General features: G+C 39.0%; 1 long non-coding RNA gene across 1 annotated transcript in view; it reads left to right on the top strand.

The window, feature by feature from the left end:
• The first annotated feature begins 464 nt into the window (after nt 1-464).
• Nucleotides 465-5,736, top strand: part of LOC125179013 — a 96,869-nt gene continuing 91,597 nt past the window's right edge. Inside the window, exon 1 of the long non-coding RNA XR_007157118.1 lies at nt 465-643. This is a non-coding gene — a long non-coding RNA (uncharacterized LOC125179013). The remainder of the gene's footprint in view (nt 644-5,736) is intronic.

Genomic DNA, 5,736 nt, shown 5'->3' with positions numbered 1-5,736 from the left:
GTAGTGATGATAATGATGTGCAGTGATGGTTATGATGTAATGATGTGCAATGATGGTAATGATGTGCGGCGATTGCAATGATGTGCAGTGATGGTAATGATGTGTAGTGATGATAATGATGTGCAGTGATGGTTATGATGTAATGATGTGCAATGATGCTAAGGATGTGCGGCAATTGTAATGATGATGGTAATGATTTGCGGCGATCCTGCAGCATGATGTACAACGATTGTTGTAATGCATAACAATCGTAATAATATGCACTAGATGTGAAACAATCGGCTAATATACCCAACACCAGTGATGTACATAGATCATTTACAGTTTAATGAACTGTTTTGCTTTACTGCAAACAATTTCGTATAGAAATGTCTTCGATTTTATTAGTGGTGTCATGCACACTGCATTTCCCTTATGAAATATCTATAATTTTTATATGATTTTTATTGCAGTTTGAAGCCGACGCCCAAGGAAGGCCAAACGAAGAGCAACCCATCAAAGCGGCACCGGGAGCGTCTCAATGGCGAGCTGGACACTATAGCCTCGCTGCTGCCTTTTGAACAGAACATCCTGAGTAAACTCGACCGTCTCTCCATACTGCGGCTGTCGGTATCATACCTCAGGACCAAGAGCTGCTTTGCAGGTCAGTTTATATCATATGGTTATGATGGAATTTGGTTTTAGGGAAGAATAGAATTATGGAATATAATTTGTATTAGAGAACTTACCCTAACAAAATTTAGAGTCGCCCTAGCTTCTGGTAATCCAAATCAGAAGCTGCCGCGTCTGTATATAGTCTCACCGGGTAGTAGATGGTGAATCCTTCTTGCGGCTCTCTGGTCCTATCTCAAGACCAAGAGCTGCTTTGCAGGTCAGTTTATATCATATGGTTGTGATGGAATATAATTTTAAGCAAGAACAGAATTATGGAATAGAATTTGTATTAGAGAACTTAGTAGATGGTGAATCCTTGCTGCGGCTCTCGGTGTTCCATCTCAGGACCAAAAAAAAGAGTTGCTTTGCAGGTCAGTGTTTGTGCATTTCCTATAAGGTGAAAAGAAGGGAATATAATTTCCGAAATAAAATAGAGTTGAGAGAAGGCAATTGAGTTTGTATAAGAGAACATGAGAGACGGTGAATATAACACCGCCGCCTCAGCTGCAGTTCTCGGTTGCATGTCTGAAGACAAAGGATCTCCGATTATGAGAAATGTAGTTCGTCCTCGCTGTGAATCACTGTTATTGCTGCAAAATTGTAACCTAATTTGCTATAGAAGATGTATTATGCTGCGCGGTATCATGCTTTACGCATAATTTAATTAAATCAATAGATGGTTACAGTTGAAAATGTTACAATTGTCATTTATTCCTTTGTAAGACGAATACAAAGGAGATAATTTCATATGTCAGTGAATCCATAATTATTCTACCATATCTATAACACATTTTTATTCCCTGAATTTATATTTCTAAACCAAAGGTGGGAAATTGGCGCTGACGATTATCACGATAAAAAATGGCCCTTATTATAGAGGCAAATAAAAATGTATTGAATGTAAAATGTATTTCTGCATGCATAAATCTTAGCTTAATTTAACTGTCAGCACGTTATTTTCCCGACTTTTATTCCAATATTATTTTTCTTTATTAAACTTCTTTTGAACAAGCATTTGCAATAACTATTCCTAATATTATTGCGACAACTATTTCGTATATTATTGCGTAAACATTTCCAAATATTATTGCGACAACTATTTCAAATATATTTGCGAAAAATATTCCAAATATTATTGCGAAAACGATTTCAGTTATGATTGCGACAACTATTCCAAATATTATTGCGAAAACTATTCTAAATATTATTGCAATAACTATTCCAAATATTATTGCGAAAACTATTTCAAATATTATTACGAAAACTATTCTATATATTATTGCAATAACCATTCCGAAGATTATTGCTCACGACAACAAAATGCCTGTGCCCACATTTTTCATCATCGAATCCTGACATATTGACAGGCCGCAATCTGCCCTGTAAAAAAACAATACGAGCGTGCCGTTTTTTTTCACCCTATAAGTTAGTTTTCACTGGGCGAGGCTCAGTCATTTTTGAGATTTTAGTCATTGGTGCCTGAAATTCAAATCTGCGAACAAACTTGAAACAATTTTTTTTAAACAAAGTAATTAATGAACAAAATTGAGTTTAATAAAGCGAGTTATGTGCAAATAGAGAGCTTGAAATAAATATTTACTTCAACAAAACTTTATCATTTAATGGTGTTTCCCACGAATATATAAATTTTTCGGAACGCTTACAATTAGAGATAAACAACAAGTTATATCCTATTTCATTAGAACAACGAACGCATGTTTGCAAGTGTGTTTATCGTTAACCTTGACGCGTGGAAATTGTTTGAGTTGAAAATCGAGAAGAACTTTTATTTTCTTGAAATTCTCTAATTCCTTTTTCTCATTGTTTTACCACCATTGATTGTTGTGCCGATAATCATATTTATTTTATTTTCAATGGTTTTTGATAACGATTTATATACTGCTGAGTAAATATAATGTTATAAAACATGATTCGCGCTTTCGCATTTATTTGAGTGGCTCATTACAAATAAGCTTCTCCTGAATTTCTGTGAATATAAGTTTCTCGAATCCCTCATGTTATTTTTTATAATCTGTATTATGGTCAGTTTGACGAATTTAAATATTATATTCTTTTGTATTATTTAAACAGCTTTTTGAAGCCTTCTCTATCATTTCACAATTTCCATCATCACTTGATCTATCAGATTATTTATCATCTGATCACATGTATTTCTCTCCATCGTCGACTTTAGCATTAATTTTATTAAAATGTGCCAAAATTATTACATATTATTATATATATTGGCCGCCTCTGATTCAACAATAGCAAATGGCTATTGTAATCATATCTAAACCGATAGAAAAAACAAAGATCATTTGGCGATAAAAGAAACTTTTGTGGAAAATCAAGATCATTTCCGAAGGTTCGACTTGTAATATCGTTCAAGTTATGAATGTAATCGGCTTCTTGTAACTTTTGCCGCATCGGCGTTACTTGAAGGAGCTGAATCACTCCGGCTGTTCCCAGCAAATTAATTGCAACTACTCATTACTCTACTCATTAAATTCATAACAATTACCTATTACTCTCCTCATTAAATTCATAATAAGCACTCATTACTTTACTCATGCTATATATTACTGTACATAGAGCAACAAGCGTTTACCGCAGCAGCCCTAAACGCGCTGGTGTGGTGCCGCGTGTCGTCATCCATCTCACTGTTGTGGGGGGCGAGTTTTTTGCTGAACTGCGCTGCTGTTGAGGCTCAATAGCGTAGTCTAGTGGAGCTCTAGGTGGACACTAGGTCTAGGAGAACACTGGTGGACACTAGGTCTAGGGGAACACTGGAGGACACTAGGTCTAGGGGAACACTGGTGTACACTAGGTCTAGGGGAACACTGGTGGACACTATAGGTTTAGGGGAACACTGGTGGACACTAGGTCTAGGGGAACACTGGTGGACACTAGGTCTAGGGGAACACTGCTGGACACTAGGTCTAGGGGAACACTGGTGGACACTAGGTCTAGGGGAACACTGGAGGACACTAGGTTTAGGGGAACACTGGTGGACACTAGGTCTAGGGGAACACTGGTGGACACTAGGTGTAGGGGAACACTGGTGGAGACTAGGTCTAGGATAACACTGGTGGACACTAGGTCTAGCGAACACTGGTGGACACTAGGTCTAGCGAACACTGGTGGACACTAGGTCTAGGGGAACACTTGAAGACACTAGGTGTAGGCAGACCCCCTGTTACACACTAAGTCTAGGTGGACTCTAGGTCTAGGTGGACTCTAGGTCAAGGTGGACTCTAGGTCTAGGTGGACTCTAGGTCTAAATGAATACTAGGTTGAAGTGGACACTAGGTTCAAGTGGACACTAGGTGCAAGTGGACAATATAGGTTCAAGTACACACTAGATCAAAGTGGACACTAAGTGTAGGTGGACACTGAAAGACTACTCATTGCCCACTTATCAAGTAATAGTTTGGATATCGTTGAGCTCTCTATTAAGATATTATGCCATGTATTGCAGTTACGAGCGGATGTCGAGATATGAAGTTCGCATTATTCATCTCTGACTATGTGACCACATATGATATCAACTTTTTTGTGGCTACGATAATGGGGTGAAATTGGGACACTATGCAGGGGTCTTAGAAAGGAATTAGTTTCTTATAGTGAATTTCCTCTTGTACCTTCGCTTGTAATCTCCAATTTCAGTAGTAGTACTCAAAAACAATTTCCTATAAATATAATACTCGAATATCTTGTAATTCAAATTACTAGTCGATTTGTTAGAAGTAATTTTAATCGCCAATATTTGTACCTACTTTTCAATTAAAGTGCTCTGATCTTCCAGGCGTAAATTACAGAACGAACATTATTCTCTCATGCCTGGGAACCTTGGCATTATCCTTCTCCTTTTTTTGTATTTTCAATAAATACATGGTTATTCTAAATGATGGAGCCAATGCAATTAATTCTTATTTATTTAAGTATAAATCTAAAATTAATAATTTCTGCACCAATGGAAAGAGAAAGATTCAAAGTTTTTTGGACATATTTATAAATGCTCAATATAAATGTTTGCCCTTGTGCTTCACGGCAAACATCTAAAAGGTAGCCAAACTCGTCCCATACACGAGAAAGCATATCTTCCGTTACTGAGTGCACCGTAGCAGTGATACGGCTCTTCAGATCTTCAGTTGCTGGTAGATGCGGGACGTAAACAGAGTTGCTGGTAGATGCGGGACGTGAACAGAGTTGCTGGTAGAGGTGGGACGTAAACAGAGTTGCTGGTAGATTGCTGGTAGAGGCGGGACGTAAACAGCTTCCTTGACGTAACCCCATAAGAAATAGTCACATGGGGTGAGATCAGGTGATCTCGGTGGCCAGAAGTTTAGAGCCAGGTCTTCGTTTTCTATGTTTCCTACCCAATGCTCAGGAAGTGACTAATTTAATAAGTTTCGGAAATCAAGAGGCCAATGGGGACATATTGAACTTTATAAATATGTTTAAAAAACTTTTTTCTTCTTCCCATTCGTATATAAATTATTATTTTCCATATTATACTTGAATAAATACGAATTTATCAAACTTGGTCAATCATTTAGAATAACCCTGTATTTTTACCTACCTAGAAGGTCTAACTTTAAATAATAGTCTTTCATCATTATGACATTCTACATGTGTATTGCATTTTTAATCCCGAAGAAAAAGTTCAAAACTTGCAAGTTGTCCGGACAAAAGGGTCCGAATTTCATAGGGAGGTCTCGCTGCACCTGCCACCGCTCCGTCATTATTAGGTTCGCGCTGCAGACACAATTAGAGATCAAGAACGCGTCATCGGCGGCCGACCGTCTGCCTGCTGATGGACCACAGAAACCAGGCTCATAATTGGTTAAAAAATTTGCACTCTTCATATTTCTGCCTGCTCAGCCTAGCGTGTCTGCTGTCCGATCCAGTGCAGCGTGCCTGCTGCCCGCCCCAGTGCAGCGTGCCTGCTGCCCGCCCCAGTGCAGCGTGCCTGCTGCCCGCCCCAGTGCAGCGTGCCTGCTGCCCGCCCCAGTGCAGCGTGCCTGCTGCCCGCCCCAGTGCAGCGTGCCTGCTGCCCGCCCCAGTGCAGCGTGCCTGCTG

The sequence above is a fragment of the Hyalella azteca genome, unplaced genomic scaffold (assembly GCF_000764305.2).
Source record: "Hyalella azteca isolate HAZT.00-mixed unplaced genomic scaffold, Hazt_2.0.2 contig14441, whole genome shotgun sequence".
NCBI lineage: Eukaryota > Metazoa > Arthropoda > Malacostraca > Amphipoda > Hyalellidae > Hyalella > Hyalella azteca.
Note: the sequence above shows the minus strand (reverse complement) of the source record. Positions and strands in the feature narration are given on the sequence as shown.